The sequence below is a fragment of the Bos grunniens genome, chromosome 10 (genome assembly GCF_055505025.1).
Source record: "Bos grunniens cultivar Pamir isolate PY7600 chromosome 10, Bosgru_T2T1.0, whole genome shotgun sequence".
NCBI lineage: Eukaryota > Metazoa > Chordata > Mammalia > Artiodactyla > Bovidae > Bos > Bos grunniens.
Genome location: NC_141174.1, coordinates 71,759,183 through 71,780,270, shown reverse-complemented (window position 1 = coordinate 71,780,270; position 21,088 = coordinate 71,759,183). Strand labels below are relative to the sequence as shown.

The 21,088-nt window shown below is 35.6% G+C and overlaps 1 long non-coding RNA gene across 6 annotated transcripts in view; it reads left to right on the top strand.

Annotated features, from left to right (window-relative positions):
- The window catches only part of LOC147364805 (uncharacterized), a 131,121-nt gene that overhangs the window by 48,759 nt on the left and 61,274 nt on the right, over positions 1-21,088 (top strand). Inside the window, exon 4 of one of the 6 annotated variants that reach the window (XR_015135012.1) lies at positions 18,805-19,921. The exons of 3 other annotated variants lie outside the window; for them this stretch is intronic. This is a non-coding gene — a long non-coding RNA (uncharacterized LOC147364805). Of the gene's footprint in view, positions 1-1,762; positions 2,241-18,741; positions 19,922-21,088 lie in introns of those variants that run through there. 2 more of the 6 variants (XR_015135010.1, XR_015135013.1) reach the window with 2 other exon arrangements.

Genomic DNA, 21,088 nt, shown 5'->3' with positions numbered 1-21,088 from the left:
CTAACCAAATTATAGATAAGTAACACATTTATTTTTATAAGGTAAGTTATACATGTTTGATATTCATTTTCACCATTTATGATAGCTAGAGTATAAAAACTGCTTGCATTTTTTCCTACAAGATTCTCATAGACATTTTCCATGCTAAGTACAGAAAGATACTTATTTACAAAGTATACCATTATTAGTCCCCTCTGTGTAAATTTAATAAGCAGATTTGAAAAGTTAATTAAAATATACTTTATAAACATATTTCATAACAGCACTTACTGCAATGCATGCTTTTAAAACTTGACTTCTTTAGATAATCTTGTTTTAGATAAGAAGACCTATGAGTGTGCAGTTAAACTAATTTTTGAGAAATCCCTGTATTCTGAGAAATCCCTGTGGATATAGAAATTTGATGACAAATGGTTGAAGATATGTTTTCTGTTTTAAATCCCAAGTAACAGCTACTTATATTAAAGAATATTCATTATTGTTTAGTTTGCAACAGTAAAACAGAAAATAGTCTAAATGTCTAACACACAGGACATTTTATGTTTTCAAAGAAAATTTAGTGTCAGTGACTTTTATTTTATTTTATTTTATTTTGCATTTTCCAAGTTTTATGTGAATAGCATAAAAACACTGTGGGTAGATATTAAAACACGGTACCTAGTAATGAATTTTTTTTTGCTTTATGATTTGATTTTTTTCAGTTTTGAGGATAAAGGGATATTAAAAGTCTGTATAGCTATGATCTTGTTTAGGAAGTCAAACCCAAACCAAAACAAAATTAATCAAATGAAGACTAGGATTTGTTAAAAATCATATCCATTTGTGCAACAAATGTTTCATCTAAAATTTCTCTACATACATATTTCAATCCCACCTAGTTATCTGGAATTTAGTCTGAAGTTAGCCAAGATTTAGAAGAAAGTTCTAAGATAAGTCTCCATTGAGTGACAAAATAGGCAAATTCTGACATGACTTAAAAGGAGCAGAAGAACAAAAACAAGTGCAGAAGTAGTAAGGAGGATGCATTATGTAAAGTGTTGAAAAAACAACCAGATGGTGTGGAGGTTGGCAGAATTCACTTGTTTTAAGGACAGTGTATAACCTGAAATGTCAGTGGCTCTGAGGAGCTCCATACTGGCAGGGCAAGGTTGACTTGAATTTATGAAAAGGTTCCTTTCCTATTGTTTCCAGGAATGATTATGATTTAAGTGCATATGATTTAACTACAGATCAACTGTAAATTTTATAAGCAGCATGATTCACTGAAAGAATGCATATCATGAGGAGCCTAGATCTTAAAAAAAAAAAATAACCGGAAAGAAAAAAATAAAACAGAACATTTGTTAAAATCATTTATGTATACTTTTATAGAGGTTCTAAATCAGCACCAACCTCCTTGACTTTGAAGTACATATAATGTGGAACAACATTCTATATAGTATCCTGCTTGAATTAAAGTTTAGGATTCAAATCTTAGCAATTATGTGTCTTAAATGCCTAGGACTTAGAGCATAATGTGCATACATCTGTTTTGTACACATGTACAGTATTAGCACATTTTGAACACATATTTTCATCTGGAAATTTAATAGGCTTCAAGAAAAATCTGGGTGTATAGGACAAAGAATGAGTGGAGAGGAAAGAGAGAGTTGAGAGCTAAGAAGGAACATATTTTTTTCTGGGAATTTTCACATGGAAGGTATAATATTATTTCCCTGCTGAGATCTTGTCATCCTTTCTTTTTATTCCATAAATTCTTCAGTCTATTCTGGTTGAGTTTCCCTTTGAAGGCCACCCAGAAGCTCTGACCTGACTGGCAATGGGGAGAACAGCTGACTTAAAGGCTCTCTCAGAGAAATGTAAAACAACGTGGTTTATACTACAGCACTAGGGACTCGGGTCCTTTAAATGGTAAAGATTACCAGACACAAGTCTGGAGTGTAAATAAGCTTTCAGACCTTTGTTTGCCTCTTAGCTCACCTTCTCTCTCTGTATTCATGGGATGCTGTTTCTAACACAGAAAAATGTTTTTAATGGCTTGATATAAGTTGATACATTTCTGAACACAATGATCGAGGCAATATTGAGAAATACTTCAAAGTGCAGCCTCCAGGGCCAGATGACCTGGGTTCAAATCCTGGCTTGGCCACTGCTTAGTTCAGGGAAAAAAAAAAAAAAATTGCCTCTCCATCTCTCAGTTTATTTATGGAAGTAAGAATTACAAGGCGAGTACATGTTTCACAGAGGAGTTTTGCAAATAAGCTATTAAATATAAAAGATCTGGAATATAGAGAGTCCTCAATAAACAGAGGTTTTTATCATGTTACTGTGTTTTCTATCTCTTCTCTGTTCACTGAGGTTAGAAATTCAGTCTGTGGCCACAAGTTTTACCTCTCTAGAAAGCATCTTGCAATAGTCACTTTCTTTTCATAATTGATTTGAGCACCAGATAACCTGAGACCATTTTGATAGTTAATATTTTCATGCTGGTTTGCTTTGTCCAGAGACAAATAGATATTTTGGAGGGGTGAGAAGAAAAAGAATACTTGATCAGAATGTCCCAAGGAAATATAGCATTTGCATTGCTGTGACTTCAGGGAAAGCTGGCAGCCGTTTTGGAGCCAGATCCAACTTTTCCAGAAGGCATTAGGTCTTAGGAAAGCCAATGCTGCTGCCAGCACACAGCTAGCTCTATTGGAAGCCTCTTTGATGACTCATACCTGTAAGGTTGCAGCTATTACTACTAAGAATCCACAATTTGGGTCAAAAAAAGTGGTTTCTAGAATTTTCTGGATAATCTAATATTACCTTTTAGTTTTTTATCACATGCATTATTTTTTTCATTACTTGTCTCAGAATTTATTTTAAAAATTTCTGTTTATCATTGAGAGCAGTCACAAGATAAAAGGATCTGTGTCATTATCTCAGAACTATTTCTAGTATGTTTGGAATGTAAAGGAAGGATTAAGAGATAGAAGCTAATATTTTTGTGAGGTGACTATATTCCATCCAATCCTTTTAATCTTCATAACAAATTGATGAGGGAACTCTGAGGGTCAGAGAGATTAACTGACTTGCCTAAAGTCTTCCAATTCATAATAGTCAAGTACATTCAGGTCTGCAGGACACTAAATGCTCTTTTCATCTCACCTTCCATGCCACCAGCCAACCCATCAAAAAGTCCTGAGTCCTAGATCTTCAAAAGTCACAAATCCAACTACATTTCACCAGCCCTATACTATACTCCTCTAAACCTTTATCATCTCTTGCTTGGGTTACTGCAAGAGATTCTTGGCTGGTCTCTGCTCTACCTGTGCTCTGTCAGCGTCTATTCAACATAGAGCTCCAGTAGAACCTTATCTTGATCAGAACAAAACCCAAAGCCTTTCTTCTGGCATGGAATAGCCTACATAATTCAGCTCTTGATAAGTCCCTGACTTCATATCCTGCAACTCTCTCTCTCAAATAGTTGACCTCTTTGTGTTCTTTCTATCATATTCTTTTTTTATAATAAATATTTTGATTTGCTGCTATGGGCTAAATTTATTAAAAATGTTACAAACTTACTTTCTGATGTCAGATGAAGACAGAGGATAGGAATGATAAATTTGAGGGTGCTGGGGTAGAGAGAGAAACATTTTCCCTCTACCTTAAAAGATAGAGGCTATGGAGAATGGTAGGAATGGATTCTGCTAGCCTTGAGACAGAGGAAAACAGAAAGATGTAACATTTTAATCTTTGTATTCTATAGCCAATGAGTCTACTATAAAAATGCATGACATTTTTCGCACTCAATTTTTTAATCAAATATCATCATCATTAGAGAGGACTTTTCTTACCATTCTGTCTTAATAAGTATGACTTGCCATTACTCTCAAACCTCCTACGTGCTTCATTCTTTACCCCAGTTTTACTTGATATTGCTTTAACTTGCTTATGTGCTCATCTGTCTCAGCCACTAGAATGTCAGCTCCATGAGGACAGGGACTTGTCTGTCTTGCTCAGAATGGATCCCAAGTGTTTATAAGAGTTCCTAGCACCTGGAGGTGATCAGTTATATGAGTAAATGATCTGAAAGGAATTTGGAGTGAGAAATGGGAACGACAAATGGGAACCAAATACTTAATTTCATCTAGATGAGTTAAGGGAGTTGCTCAAGCTCAATGTCTTGTTTATGGGCAGAACTAAGACTAAAACCTTCTCAGTTCATAGTGCACTGCTCTCTATACTGTAACAAGATACTCTCTTTATAATAATTTAGTATATTAATAGCATAAAGATAAAAATTTCAAAAGTCTCTTCTGCAGTAAAAATGTCATCCTTATTTTTAATAATATTTAAATTTGGAGTTCATACTTTAATATTTAGGGTACTTAGGATGGCTTCATCACAGAATATGTCACAGAAAAAGGAAATAGAAAATTCATGGCCCTCCTCAAACATATAATCGGAGAAGGCAATGGCACCCCACTCCAGTACTCTTGCCTGGAAAATCCCATGGATGGAGGAGCCTGGTGGGCTGTAGTCCATGGGGTCGCTAAGAGTCGGACATGACTGAGTGACTTCCCTTTCACTTTTCACTTTCATGCATTGGAGAAGGAAATGGCAACCCACTCCAGTCTTCTTTCCTGGAGAATCCCAGGGACGGGGGAGCCTGGTGGGCTTCCACCTATGGGGTCACACAGAGTCGGACATGACTGAAGTGACTTAGCAGCAGCAGCAGCAATGTGAATAATGTATAATGTTATGCCCTCTCTATAATGACAAGAGAATATGAAAGAGGATATAGGGATAAATGAGTTTTTTATTAGTCTGGCTTTTCTCTAGAGAGCAACTATAAACTACTTTGATTATCGTCATCATCATAACCACTACCATCTATTGAACACTTGTTCAGCACTGAGCATTGTACTAGATATCTGACAAGTATTTGAATCTTTAACTCTCTCAATAATTCCACATGCTCAATTTATTGGTATAGAAACTAAGGCTCAGAAAGGACGCATTACATAGCCAGGAGGTGACAGAATTGTATTCAGATTCAGTATCTGACTGCAAAGCTTTAATGCATCCCACTATTTCATAAGATAAAAAATAATTTCTTCTTATGTGTCCTCCCAAGCACCTCAGTGATAGCTATATCATAGATGCTTAAAATATTAAAAATAAAATTTAGAGTTCAAAAGACCTCTAGAGATCATCTTTCCTAGGAAGGAATCTGTGACTCACCCTTTGGAGTACAACTTTGAGGAATATCGTATTTCTTTAGAAACAAAATTGTCCAGAGGATCAAGACCTCTTCACTGTTTGTTGTTTTTCACTTATACCATGGCCCTTTTGTGTTGACTGGTATGAACAAGATGCTCATAAACATGTTAAATTATAAATATAGTTGAAAATATTGGATTGTATCTTGAATGTCTAGGTCATTTTCATTTAGTAGAATCCCAGTTCACATCCTTCTATCTTCCACACAGAGTAACCCAGAAAGCTTAATCTCAATCAGAAAAAAAAAAAAAAAAAATTACTGTAAAATTGCACCCTCACCTCAAAGACTCACCCTTTGTAATGGGTCAAATGATGCCAAAAAGTCTACTTATGTGTTGTATATCTATTTACCCATATATTATACATAAGCACATACACATAATATGACAATACACCCTATGTGATATAAGGACTATGTAAATCAGAATGGTGAAAATAAATCCACTTAAAATCTTAGGCAAAATTAACATTACAAGAGAAGTGTGGTGACATTCATAAGTTCATATTTGCTTTCCAAAAATATTCATCCTGTAAATTGTAAAAAGCACTGGCCCAACCAAAAGATTATATACCAGGTAGGGATGCCAAATGCAGTTCACACAAAGCAATTACAGTAAAAGTTGTGAGTTTTACTACTGCTTGGGGAATACTTTACACATTTACTCTTCCTCTATGAAAGAAACTTGTGCTATGAAACCACTGGCTTCTCTATGCAAATGGAAAATGTAGGATACCTGAGGAAAGGGTTAAAATTCAGTTTAATTTCTATGTGAGCCTGGTCAAGTAATTTTAAAAGTCAAGCAGATGTGGGAGAAAAGTAAAATAAAAGGCTTCTCATTTCTGAACAGGCTCTCCTTAGCATTTTCTTCTTAGGGTATAATCTGATTCATAGCGGGAACATACAGTACAGTTAACATTCAACTTTAATTGCAATGAGGTGACAACAGACTGGGTAATGAGTTGTTTATGAGTTGTAGATGTGTTTACAATGAGTTGACAATGTGTTGGATAAAGTGTTCTTCTAAAGTTGTAGATCTATTTACAGTGAGCGGTGGGGGATGTTCATTAGTTGTCGATTTGTTTGTTTACATTGTTTTCGATTTGCAATTGCTATGAAACAAATTGCACACTGATGAAGGATGATTGTTTGTGCGCCTTAATGATTTACTGGAGTAGCTTGTCTGAAAAAGTACTTAACTCGGCCTCATCTGTCAGTTTCTCCTGCAAAAGCTCCGAGTCACAATAGTTTTATTAGCATAGCATGGGCCATTTGTAAGAACATTATGCATCTGAGAGATCTCAGGACTTTGCTATTCAGCCCATTGTATTTGGGCCAGCAGACCTGAACTGAATTCTTTATGCTCGGCACACATTTATATCTTTCGTAGTTATAACATGATTAATAGTTGGTTCTCGAACTCCCAGCTACAGAAAGAGTTTTACAAGTCTTTTGTAACTTAAGGTACTGCTAATTTTTAATCTTATCTTTGATTCCACTAACTTCCGTAAAAAACCCCTTTTAAAAAGACCAGACTGATTCGAGGGTTACAATACAATTTAATAAAATATATTTTAACATATTGAGGGACAAAGAGTAATTATGGCCCCTATATTTAAAATTTCACAAGTTTCCAGTTCAATCTGCATCAATATGTATTATTTTTACATTTTATGCGTTTAATAGCTTTTATTGATAGAAGGGAAGAAAAAAGAAACTAAACTTTATCCATGTCTTTATCATCTCAAAATTCACTCCATGTCCCCTTATACATGAGTAGACCCATGTGTATTCATATATGGGAGCTGATGTACCCTGAGCCTCATTTATATTCCTTTCATACATTACAATAAATAAAGTCATATTTTAATAATTTGAGTGGAAGAAGTTATGAGTCAGATTTCCTGGGTCAAGCCCAACTAAACTGTAGTCTTCAAAGCATCAAGAATAAAATATTATGGTTAATTCCTGGAATTGTAAGAAGAAAAGTAGAGCTAAAATAGAGACAAAAGAAGCTACTAAAATCAAGAATAATATGAATTTAATAAATGGTAAATAATATTAATTTCAAATTTTCAAAATATATAATATATACCTTATTCACTCTATATAAAGGACACAAAAGTAGATTATTTTTATCCCCATTTTACATATAAAGCAACTGAGACCATAAATCTATGTTTTTATGCAAAAATTGATTTTTAAATGCTGGCTTTAATTTTTTAAAATATATGGAGCAACTTCTTATGGAATATCCTCATTTTATATGTAAAGTATGTCATATTATAGAAGCCCAGTGCCTTTTTGAAACTGTAGATCTAGAAAGTACAGGACTGGATTGTAAACCCAAATATTCTGATTCCAATCTGATGTGTTTTTGTCACCCCCTGTTTTATTTTGTTTTTATTATTCAAGAAGTAAAATCTCAAAACATGAGCCAACACTTTTTCTTGTTTAAGTCATAGATAGGGATCTAGTGTTTTCTTTTTCCTCCTGCTGCTGCTAAGTCGCTTCAGTCGTGTCCGACTCTGTGCGACCCCGTAGACGGCAGCCCACCAGGCTCTGCCGTCCCTGGGATTCTCCAGGCAAGAACACTGGAGTGGGTTGCCATTCCCTTCTCCAACTAGTATGTTATTTTGTTATATTTCATTGGCCTCTATTTGAGAGTATTTACTTAAAGAAAAATTAGGAAACTTGATGAAATTCCACAAAATTGATGTTCTTCTAAACTCTGGACCCTCACTTTTAAGGTACCCCAAACAGAAGGACATATTAAGTCTAGTTTTTATGTTTCATATGAGGATCATGTTTTGCTTCCATACCTGAAGTCAGGTTCATAGACATCATTTTCCATGTTTAATAAGGAAAATGAAGACATTTTAATTGCCTAAAAACTTTAGTAGGTATACCAATCAATTATTTCAAAAGATATCATCCAAAAGGTCCTACATGCTAAATTAAACTTTTGATTTCCATATAGGGGTCCTCTCTCATTTACTAGCATCAGTGGTGCCAAAGAAAACAGAGGAGACTATATTTTCCCCTCTCAATGTGCCATTTACCACTGTGAGCCTGAAAAAATAAATTCTTACTGCTTTCCAACATGCTGACCCTAAAACAAATCTGTCATTGGAAACTAAAGAAAAGGCACTGGACGAAGTGCTGAGGTGTTGCTTCCAGCGAGTCACGTTAGCATATTCATGTAGGAAAAGATTTCATCTTGGAGGCTTCTGTTCATCTATCCAGATACTTTGCAAGTAAAAATGCATGAAATTTAAACCAGCTTTTCACATGGCCATTTTTTATGGCAGGCCATTTCAGCAGTGTAACAGGGGTAGACACCTATAAATGTATAATGTGATGGATTCAATTGTAATGCAGCCTGGATACATATGGAGGTGGTGTTTGCCCTTCAGTGCAAATCCATTTTTATGTCAAAAGGAATCCATTGAAATTAATAGGGCATTATCCAAGCAATAAGTAACACTGTATATACAATGCAAAAGTTTTTAGCAGAAAGACAAATTTTCTCTAAATAATGTGAACAATTTACTGTGCAAAGAAATAGTAAGTTCATGCATAAAGAATAATGCATTAAGAAACAGTAAAGCTTTTAATATATTTAGAAGAAAACAGGCAGATAGATGACCAATATCTTTAACCTTTATTGGAAAAATATCAACTAGCAAAATGTATTTCCTAAACCCACATTTATTTTGGACACAATGTTCAGGTTATTTTTTAAAATATTAGCGAATGCACTCATGTCACTGTGTATACTTTCACTGCATAATGCAGTTTACTTTGCTGACTGGGAAATTATCTCATTCATTCATTAAAGAAATATTTTGGTGCTCCTATCATGTGTCAAAAAATATGTTAAGAGAATAGACTAATAAACAAGAGAGACATGAGTATTACATTCATTGTTTAAAGGGTGAACATTTCAACTTCTGAATATGATTTCTGAACTTTCCTCTGAAGCATTATTTTTAATATTGAATTATTCCTGTGTGTCTCTTGACTATTTTCATATTTCACCTTCTTATACACAGTTTTTCTTTAAAATGATATGCTCTCATACTTTGTTCTTAAAGTAATTTTTATCACTTTATCTACTGTTCGATGTGCTCTATTTTCCTTTTCCCATTACCAAGAAGTGTTTTCTTACCATAAGGAAGATAACATGTCCAATCCTCAGCAGGCATTCCATACATATTAATTTCTCCACCCCACCCCCAATATGAACTACTTGTTTCTTAATTCCTCTTGCGCTTTATGTAATTCAATGAAAAATCATTAAAGGGATTTGAGAACTGGGTTATATTCACATACAATCAGTAATTTTTACTTTTGCTGTCAGTATAAAGTCATGATAGCCAGTGGCCACGTACCAGATCCAGGAGTCACTTGGTTAGGAAAACTTGGCAAATATTATCTATAGCAAACAAGTGCTCAGGAAAAGGAAGGTTACAGACACTCAAGAATGGGAAAGGTCAGTGGCTTTGGCTAAGTACTGAATCTAGCTGTTAGATAGGGTCAAGTAGGAAGCCCAGTCTTTATCAGGAGATCCAAACCATATGAGGAAAAACACAAAATATTAATTGTCACAAATAAGCCAGTTTGGCACAGGATCCTGAACCTGAAGAATCAAAGAAACGATAAATTCTCCCAATGTAGATTGATAAAATATCCAGTATCTCAGAGCTAACGGCACATAGGAAGGAGGGACCCTAGGAGGAAGGAATATGTTCTAGGCAGCAGGACAATAGATTATAGCTGAAGCTCGCTAAACATTCCTTTTAAACAAACTATACAGATTTATGGGTGTGATCTGAGTGAGGATAGACAGATATACCTCACTTTCCTTCTCAAAGCTAAATAAGGACTCATAAGATGTGTGAAGTGTCCATCACCTGGGCCTCACATGTATTAGGATCTTACCAGCTCTTTAAGCATTGAGCTCCATGGCAGGTGCTTTTAGGAATGAGGAGACTGGGCGTGAACACGTTCCAGCCTTGTTAACCTCCTGCAATTTGTCGGTGTTGTTTGGTTGCTAAGTCATGTCCAACTCTTTGTGACCCCCTGGACTGTAGCCTATCAGGCTCCTCTAGCCTTGAGATTTCCCAGGCAAGAATACTGGAGTGGGTTGCTATTTTCTCCTCCAGGGGATCTTCCTGACCCAGGGATCAAACCTGCATCTCCTGAATTGACAGGCAGATTCTTTACCACTGAGCCACCAGGGAAGCCCTTGATTTGACTAACATGCAATGTATTTTCAACTATTTTGTTGTCGGGAGATTGCTTTTTTGGAACCCTTTAACTACAACATTTGTTGAGCTAAATATCAAATATTATTTAGAATGAATAAAACTTATTATGTACTGGGTAAAGGATAAAATGGATACAGCCTTACTTCTTTGAAAGAGGAGTTATGCCACCTGCACTCTTGTGGGCCATGGACTGAACAATGGGACCACTGGCTGATTCAACCAATTCATGCTCAGCAAAGCCCTGATAGGGCTCTGCTCATGCACAGACATGTATTTGCTCTAGCTCTCAGACCTTTCTAGCAAAGCTGTAAAAGAAGTTTATGTGACATTTCCTACACTACATAGGACAATTGAAAAGAAAAATTATCCACTCCCAATAAAATGATATTATACACAGCCCCAAAATGTCCATGAGGAGTACACAATGCGCAAGACAGATCCTTTGCAACAGTCTGGATAAAAAGTCAAAGATGCGTCATTTTAGAAAAAGGCAACTTGTTTTTTCGTTTTAAAGCTGTGTTAGATAGAAGTGGTTTCCCTGCTGGATGAGATGTGAGAAGTTTAATACGTATGAAGGAAGAGAGATAGAATTTAGTTCTAAGTCCCCCATTTGCACAGAGCTGTGTTGTTCAAAGTAAGTTTAAGAATTACCTGGAGATCTTATTATTATTGAAAAATAATAGAGAAAAAAAAGAATAGGCTAAAGAAAAAAAAATAGGCATTTTCAGCTCCACCTTCAGTGATTCTGATTCAGTTCTTCTGGACTTTAACTCAAGTATCTGCATTTTTGATAAAGCACTTTTCAGATGCTATTTTAAGGTAGATGGTTTGTGGGGTCATATTGTAAGAAATTTCCCTGGTGGCTCAGATGGTAAAGTGTCTGCCTACAATGCGGAGGACCCGGGTTCAGTCCCTAGGTCGGGAAGATCTCCTGGAGAAGGAAATGGCAACCCACTCCAGTATTCTTGCTTGGAAAATCCCATGGACGGAGGAGCCTGTGGGCTACAGTCCATGGAGTCGAAAAGAGTCGGACACGACTGAGCAACTTCACTTTCTTTCTTTTTATTGTAAGAAACACCAGCCTAGAGTCTTGGTGGGGTTGATTCCCACCTGTGAGCAGTGCAGGGCACACTCTTTACAGTGGTTTGAAGAGGCTTCCTAAAAGTCTCACTAATGGGTATTGTTCTAGAAATATTTTTAGTTCTATCTTAGGAAAGGAAACACTTGTAACCACACAAATTTTCCCAAATGAGTCAACGTTAAATTCTTTATTGAAAATATAGAGTGAGGTTTCAAGTGACAGCAAATCAGAATTAGAGAAAAAAAAGATATATCATTATCCCCTTCTAATAATGGAGACCTCAATAAGTACAATATTAATAATAAAAAAGCCAAGTAGATTTTCAGGGATTTTACTGCAAGAAGAAAGATATAGAAGTAGAACAGACTATTTATTTGAATTTTCCTATACCCTTTAAATATCAGCTATCTTGATGTTACAGAGACTGACCTTTTAAGAAGTGAAAAGGCACCAAAATGCTATACACTATATTGAAGCAGTTTATCAAAATGTCACCCAACAGTTGATGCCAATTGCTAACAAGATATTGTGTTTCCTTATTTAATTGGCCAGCTTACCTAATTATGGCTGTCTTTGGATATCTATTGATGGGCTCTTTAAGAGAAAAGAGAAAGCATCATTTGAGGCAATTTCATGTAAATACATGAAAAAGGGAGGTAAAGTAAAAGAATACTTCCAATGAGAATTATTATTAGATAATAAAATTTACCTGTTTGCATGGATTCCTAATTTACAGAAACACTTCCATAACATATCTAACACAAACCTGGATAGCTGCCAATTACCCATGTGGCTATAACTTTCAAAAGTTATCTTGGCATATAACTCAGCAGAAAAATAGGAAGTACCCTGGAAATTACTCACAAAATGTGAATTCCACATGTCAGAGTCAGTGAGCTTTGGATGAACTATAAAGAGTTTTCATTATTTAGGTCTATGAAAGCAAAGGAAACAGAAATATATCCAATAATGTAATGCAACGGAACCAGGAAATTTATAAGAAGGTTTAATCTGTGGATTTAATTTAAAATATTGGGCCAGGTTCAAACTGCATGTTAAAAACATTATTCCTGGCTATAGTGGTGATCATTTAGAGGTCAGGAAGAATAAGATGTCAAACTTCCCGAGTTTTTTAGACAAAGGACTTTTAGTGAGCCCTTTCCCTTAAGCTTTCCTTGTTCTTCTCTTATGTGGACATGAAAGACAAAACCTTAACACATTCCACAATCCATGGAGAGACTGCCCCGTGCCACTTATCTTAAATACTGTATTAATTTTATTTATTACCCCTATGCTGAAGCTTTAGTTAATTAATTGGGATTAGGTCAAAACATGCTCTGTAAAAATGCTAATAAAATATTTCAAATCACAGAGAATTAGACATAATTATATCAAAACTCTGCCCTGGATGCTATCACCATCACAGTATTCAGCTTTGGGAGATAACAGAAAACATCTTAAAACATGTCTTAGAAGCCTCATATTTCAGATCCTCTTTGGATCACAAATTACTTGAGCTTTTGTGGAGAAAATACTGAGTAAATACACTGTGTTCCTCTAGCTTGCTGACTCATGCAGACTGTACCACTGGTTGGTTCTTTGATTTGTCTGACTGTTTTAGAGCAGTCAGAAGCACAGGTGGGATAATGGAATTTCACGTTGGGTTTGTAAACACATGACCAAAAGTCAGAAGATAAACACGCCAAAGCTACTTGAAAATACTGTAAAACCGACATAGAAGGTATCCATGGGTTGATGTCTCAGATTATTAAGGATAAAGAATTTAATCAAAGTAGCATTTCTTAATCACTGTAAAGCGTTTGCCTACAATGCGGGAGATCTGGGTTCAATCCCTGGGTTGGGAAGATCCCCTGGAGAAGGAAATGGCAACCCACTCCAGTACTCCTGCCTGGAAAATCCCATGGACTGAGGAGCCTGGTAGGCTACAGTCTATGGGGTCGCAAAGAGTCGTACACGACTGAACGACTTCACTTCACTTCACTTCAGTACTTTTTCTTGAAAGTCACAATGAGAAAAAACACTCAAGTTAACACTTTAAAACCAGTTACCAAAATTCTGATTAGAAGTATACATTTGCTTTAAAGTGCCCTGAATATTAACATATTGAGATAAAACTATTTAAATGAAAACACAAAACAAAATACAAAACCCATGGTGTGCTGTGGTCAACTCCAGCAGCTAAGATGCATTTGGGCCATGACCTGAATGAGTTGAGCAACTGCAGTGACCCAGTTTATTTCATTTCTGAAAAATGTGTAGTACTAAACCTCAAGAGAAAATTAAATGACATAAACAAAACCAGTTAAAATTGTGTAGGGTGCTAAATTAATGACGTAACAAAAACAGCAACTGCCTGAGGACATCCTTAGAGAGCATGGAGGCTTAAAGCTTGGGCCCAAGGCCATCATACAGCCTGTTACACCTTCCCTCGTCTGGAAGGCATGATAGACTAAGAATTTACAGAGACTTTTCTCTAAAACTACCTAAGAATGCCAACTGCTACTGGAAAAGGTCAGTTTTCATTCCAATCCCAAAGAAAGGCAATGCCAAAGAATGCTCAAAACTACCGCACAATTGCACTCATCTCACAGGCTAGCAAAGTAATGTTTAAAATTCTCTAAGCCAGGCTTCAGCGATATGTGTACCATGAACTTCCAGATGTTCAAGCTGGTTTTAGAAAAGGCAGAGGAACCAAAGATCAAATTGCCAATATCCGCTGGATCATCGAAAAAGCAAGAGAGTTCCAGAAAAACATCTATTTCTGCTTTATTGACTATGCCAAAGTCTTTGACTGTGTGGATCACAATATACTATGGATAATTCTGAAAGAGATGGGAATATCAGACCACCTGACCTGCCTCTTGAGAAACCCATATGCAGGTCAGGAAGCAACAGTTAGAACTGGACATGGAACAACAGACTGGTTCCAAATAGGAAAAGGAGTACATCAAGGCTTTATAGTGTCACCCTGCTTATTTAACATGAGTACATCATGAGAAGTGCTGGGCTGGAAGAAACACAAACTGGAATCAAGATTGCCGGGAGAAATATCAATAACCTCAGATATATAGATGACAGCACGCTTATGGCAGAAAGCGAAAAAGAACTAAAGAGCCTCTTGATGAAAGTGAAAGAGGAGAGTGAAAAAGTTGGCTTAAAGCTCAACATTCAGAAAACAAAGATCATGGCATCCAGTCCCATCACTTCATGGCAAATAGATGGGGAAACAGTGGAAACAGTGTCAGACTTTATTTTGGGGGGCTCCAAAATCACTGCAGATGGTGACTGCAGCCGTGAAATTAAAAGATGCTTACTCCTTGGAAGGAAAGTTATGACCAACCTAGACAACATATTAAAAAGCAGAGACATTACTTTGCCAACAAAGGTCCATCTAGTCAAGGCTATGGTTTTTCCAGTGGTCATGTATGGATGTGAGAGTTGGACTATAAAGAAAGCTGAGTGCCAAAAAATTGATTCTTTTGAACTGTGGTGTTGGAGAAGACTCTTGAGAGTCCCTTGGACTGCAAGGAGATCCAACCAGTCCGTCCTAAAGGAGATCAGTCCTGGGTGTTCATTGGAAGGACTGATGCTAAAGTTGAAACTCCAATACTTTGGCTGCCTGATGCGAAGAACTGACTCATTTGAAAGACCCTGATGCTAGGAAAGATTGAGGGCAGGAGGAGAAGGGGACGACAGAGGATGAGATGGTTGGATGGCATCAGTGACTCGATGGACATGGGTTTGTGTTAACTCCAGGAGTTTTGATGGACAGGGAGGCCTGGCGTGCTGCGGTTCATGGGGTCTCAAAAAGTTGGACATGACTGAGAGACTGAACTGAGACTGAGACTTTGGAAATCAGCATTTTGCTTGAACCTAAAATTTTCTTTGTTTCCCCCATAAGTATAACCACATATAGGTTGCATTGTAAAAAAGAAATAGTCATTCATTTATAGATAAAACTGTTCAAGTTTTATAAATTATTTTATATAGTTAAAATGAGATCATTTACACATTGTGGTTCTAAAAATGGTGAATTTATTCAAACTAGTTCTTTGAACATGGTCTGGGTGCAAAAATGATATTTCTATCTGTCTTTAGTAGTAAGATTTTGTATGTTGCTGCTACTTTTCTAAAAAATTAAAAAGAGCTAGTAGCTTACTTAATAGTTTTCAAATATTCAAATTAACCATGAAAGCAGCTTCAAGATGAGTTAGCAAAATATAATATTATTTAAAAAGAGTTAACCCAGTTTACGCAGTAGAATTCCAACCTCCTGAAGACCCTGGGTGGGGCTGGGGGGGCATATAAATAATACAGTTTTTTATAGAATAGGTATGGAATGGTGTTATGGACTAAACTGTGATGCCTCAAAATTCTTATGTTGATACCATAACCCCCAGTGTGACTATTTGGAGATAAGATCTTTGAAGGAAGCAATTGAGGTTCAAACGATGTCATAAGAGTGGACACTAATCTGATATGATTGGTATCCTTATAAGAAGAAAGACATCAAGGATGTGCAGGACATGTGAGGACACAGATAAGTTGGCTATCTATAAGCTAAGGAGAGAGGTGTCAGGAGAAATAAAAACTGACTTAGCTTGATCTTGGACTTCCAATCTCCAGAACTATGAGAAGAACAGCTACATTTAAGCCACCTACTTTGTGGCAGCTAAAGCCCACTAGGATGGATTTCATGTTGCATTGATTCCCATGTAGTCACAAATGGCCATTTCCCCCCCTTTTATCCAGTATGTGGCGCCTCTTGTCATGCCTTCCATGCCGTGTCTTTCACAATGTGGTTGGTTGCATTTTTATGGCCATGTGATAGCAGCTGGTGCTTTTGTCTTATCTCCTGTTGTCTCCACATTGACTATTTGAATACCAAACTCCTAAGCAGCTACAGTGATGGCCTGGGCTGCTTCCACAGCCGTGACCCTGAGGAGATGGAAAATGTCTTCTAATTTATGGAATGCAATTTGACACCAAGTCCATAGTGGGGCTTCCTGGTGCTCTGTTTGTTTGTTTTGAGACGCTGAAGTGAGACATGATTTTTTATTTGCCTTATTCTAGCTGAACTCTCCCTAGAACTCTGCACCCAAAATCTGAGTAAAACCGGAATTTTATGTTTCCAACTTAAGATCCATCTCAGCACTGTGTTATAACCAAACCAAATGCTACTCCAAAGCATTAAAAATATTTCAGATCTTTAAAAAAAAATCAAGATTGAAATATAACATAGGTGCAATATAATTTGATATTTTTATGTATTGCAAAATGATCACCACAATAAGTCTAGTTAATATGTCACCAGAGAGTTACAAAATCTATTTTTCTTGTGATAAGTATTTTTAAAGTCTACTCTTGTAACAAATTTCACATATGCAATAGAGCCTTATTAACTATAGTCACCATGCTGTGCATTATAATCCCAAGTCATTTGTTTTTTATCTGGAAATTTGTAACTTTTTACCCATTTGCTCAAGCCCACTTTTTTTAGATTCCCCAGGTAAGTGAAATTATGCAGTACTTGTCTTTGTCTGACTTACTTCACGTGGCATAATGTCCTTAAGGTCCATCTGTGTTGTCCAAATGGGCAGATTTCATTTTTTATTGCTGAGTAATGTTTCTTGGTGTGTATGCATGCCTCATTTTCTGTATCCATTTATCCACTGATGGACACTTAGGTTGTTTTCATATCTTGGCTATGGTAAGAAATGCTGCAGTAAACATGGGGGTGCATTTTTTCTTCAAATTAGTGTTTTTTGTTTTCTTTGGATTAAATACCCAGAAGAATTGCTGGATCATATAGTACTTTAATTTCTGAGGCACTTCTGTGCTGTTTTCCATGGAGGCTGCAGCAATTTACAGTCCCACCAACAGTGCATCGGGGTTCCTTTTTAATCTGTATCCTCTCAGTGCTTGTCATTTCTTTACTTTTTGATAACAGCCATTCTGACAGGTGTGAGGTGATATCTCACCTTGCTTTTTGATTAACATTTGCCTGATGATTAGTGATGTTGAGCATCTTTTCGTGTACCTGTTGGCCATCTGTATGGCTTCTTTGGAAAATGTCTGTCTGTATTCTCTGTCCTATTTTTCAGTTGGGTAGTTTGGATTTTGTCTATTGAGCTGTATGAGTTCTCCATATTTTGGATATAAACCTCTTAGCAGATACAATTTTCAAATAATTTTTCCTATCTGGTAAATTGCCTTTTCATTTTGTTGATGGTTTTCTTTGTTGTGCAGAAGTCTTCTAGTTTGATATAGTCCCACATGCTTATTTTTGCTTTTGTGGCCTTTGCTTTGGTGTCAAATCCCAAAAAATTCATTTCCATAGACCAACATGGTTTCAGGTCTTACCTTCTAATTAATATTTAATTCATTTGAATTAATTTCATGTATAGTGTGAGAGATTGGTTCAGTTTTATTCTTTTGTATGTGGCTGTTCAATTTTCCCAGTACCATTTATTGAAAAGACTGTCCTTTCCCTATTGTAAATTCTTGGATCACTTGTCATAAAGTAATTAACTGTGTATGTGTAAGTTTATTTCTTCTGGGCTCTCTGTTTCACTGATCTGTGTGTTTGTTTTTATGCTAACACCATACTGTTTTGATGATCATAGCTTGCAATGTAGTTTGAAATATGAGCCTATAAAGACTTTAACTTTATTTGCTTTGGCTATGTGGAGTCTTTTGTGAATTCTAACAAACTTTTGAATTGTTCATTCTATTTCTGTAAAAGATGACAATGGAATTTTGATAAGGGTTGCGTTAAAACTGTAGATTGCTTTGAGTAGTTTAGACATTTTAACAATATTATTACAAGCCATGAACACATAATATCTTTTAATTTATTTGTGACTTCACTATTTTTTTAAATACATATTTTATAGTTTTCAGAGTACAGGTATTTCACCTTCTTAATTAAATTTATTCCTAGGTTTTTATTCTTTTTGATGCAATTGTCAATTGGATAATATTTTGAATTTTTATTCTGAGAGTTTATTAGCATATAGAAATGCAATAGAGTTTATATATTGATTTTGTATTTTACAATTTCACTGAACTTGTTGATTTGTTCTAACCGTTTTTGGTAGGATCTTTCTGTGTTAGTTGCTCAATCCTGTTTGACTCTTTGCAACCCCATGGACTATCACCAGGGTCCTCTGTGGATGGAGTTCTCCAGGCAAGAATACTACAGTGGGTTGCCATTTCCTTCTTCAGGGTTTTTAATATTTAATATGAAATCATATGCAAATAGTGGCAGTTTCACTTCTTCCTTTCCAATTTGGATGCCTTTTATTTAATTTTTTGTCTAATTGTTCTGGGTAGGACTTCCAATATTATGTTGAATAAAAATTTCAAGACTGAGCATCCTTCTTTGTTCCTGATCTTAAATGAAAAGCTTTTAACTTTTCACTTTGGAGTATGATATTAGCTGTATGATTGTCATATACAGTCTTTATGTTGAGGTATGTTCTCTCTATACCAACTTTGGTGAGAGTTTTTAATACATGGTTTTGAATATTTTCAAATGCTTTTCTGCATCCACTGAGATGATCAAATTACTTTTATCCTCAGTTTTGTTAATGTGGTGCACCACACTGTTTTTGCAGATGTTAAACCATTCTTGCATCCCAGGAATAAATCCCACTTGATCATGGCATGTGATTCTTTTAATGTATTGTTGAATTTTGTTTGCTAATTTTTTGTTGAGGGTTTTTGCATCTATGTTTTCTATGTTGATAAGGGATATTGGCTTGTAATTTTGTTTTCCTGTCTAGTTTTGATCACAAGGTAATGCTGGCCTCATAAAAAGGGGCTTGAAAGTGTTCTTTCCTTTTCTATATTTGGGAAGATTTTGAGAAGGATTGGATTAATCTTCCTTTAAATGTGTGGTAGAATTCACCAGTGAAGTTGTCTGGTTCTGGGCTTTTGTTATGGTTTGTTTTTGATTAATAATTCAGTTTCCTTACTAATAGTATGTCCATATTTTCTATTCATGATTTATTCATGGTAGGTTGTGTGATTCTAGGAATGCATCCATATCTTACAGGGTGTGTAGTCCCTCAGTATCAGTGATAAATCTCTTAATTGATTTCTGATTTTACTTGTTTTCTCTCTCTCTCTCTTATTGAGTCTTGCTTGTCAATTTTATCTTTTCAAAAACCCAACCCTTAGTTTATCTTACGTATTTCTACTCTTATCTCTGTTTCCTTCCTTTTACTCACTTTCTCACTTTGAGCTTAATTTATTCTTCTTTTTCTAGTTCTTTACGATATTAAGTTAGGTTGTTTACTTGAGATTTTTCTTGTGTCTTTGAGGTTACCATTTATTGCTATGAACTTCCCTTTTGGAACTATTTTTTACTACATCCCATAAGATTTTGTATGTGTATTTCCATTTTAATTGTTTTAAGATTTGTTTAATTCTTTTGAATTATTTGACCCATTGATCAGAAACACGATTAATTTCCACATATTTGTGAAATTTCCAAATTTTCTCTTATAACTCATTTCTAGTATAATGCCATTGTGGTTGAAAAAGATACTTGATATGATTTCAATCTTAAATTTATTAAGACTTGTTTGTGGCCTAACTTAAGATCTATGCTGAAGAATGTTATGTGCATTTGAGAAAAATGTATATTTTGTTACTTTTGGATGGAATGTTCTATAGTCATCTGTTAAAAACAATCTGGCCTAATGTGTTGTGTAAGGCTGATGTTGTCTTGTTGATTTTCTATCCAGATGATATATCCACTGATGAAAATATGGTATTAAAATTTCCTGCTATTATTGTATTGTAGTTTATTTCTCTCCCTATTTAGGCCTATTGATTTGCTTTACATATTAGGAGCTCCTGTGTTGCACATCCTCATATCAAACTGACCCCTTTATCAGTATGTATGTCCTTCATTGTCTCTTATATAAGTCTTTATTTGGAAGTCCATTTGATCTGATATAAGTATAGCTACCTCAACTTTCGTTTTGTTTTCATTTTCACGAAGTAATTTTTTCTTCCCTTCACTTTGTGTGTGTCCTTAATCTGAACTAAATCTCTTGTAGGCAACATATAGTTCTTTTCCTTTTTTAACCATTCAGCCACACTGTCTTTTGGTTAGAAAACTTAGTTCATTTACATTTAAAATAATTATTGATAGATATTTACTTATTACCCTTTTGTTAACTGTCTTCTGTTTTGTAGTTCCTTTGTTCCATTCCTCATTTGCTCTCTTCCTTTGTGATTTGATGATTTTCTGAGGTGGTATGCTTAGAATTCTTTCCCTTTTCATGTATCTACTACAGGTTTTTGCTTGTGGTTACTATGAGATTGAAAGTCTTTCTTGGCATGTGCTAAAAAAAAAAAAAAAAGATTAAAGGGTAAAAGTATATCACAAAATACACTATAAACCTTCCTAAAAATCTTTTCCACTCACTTACA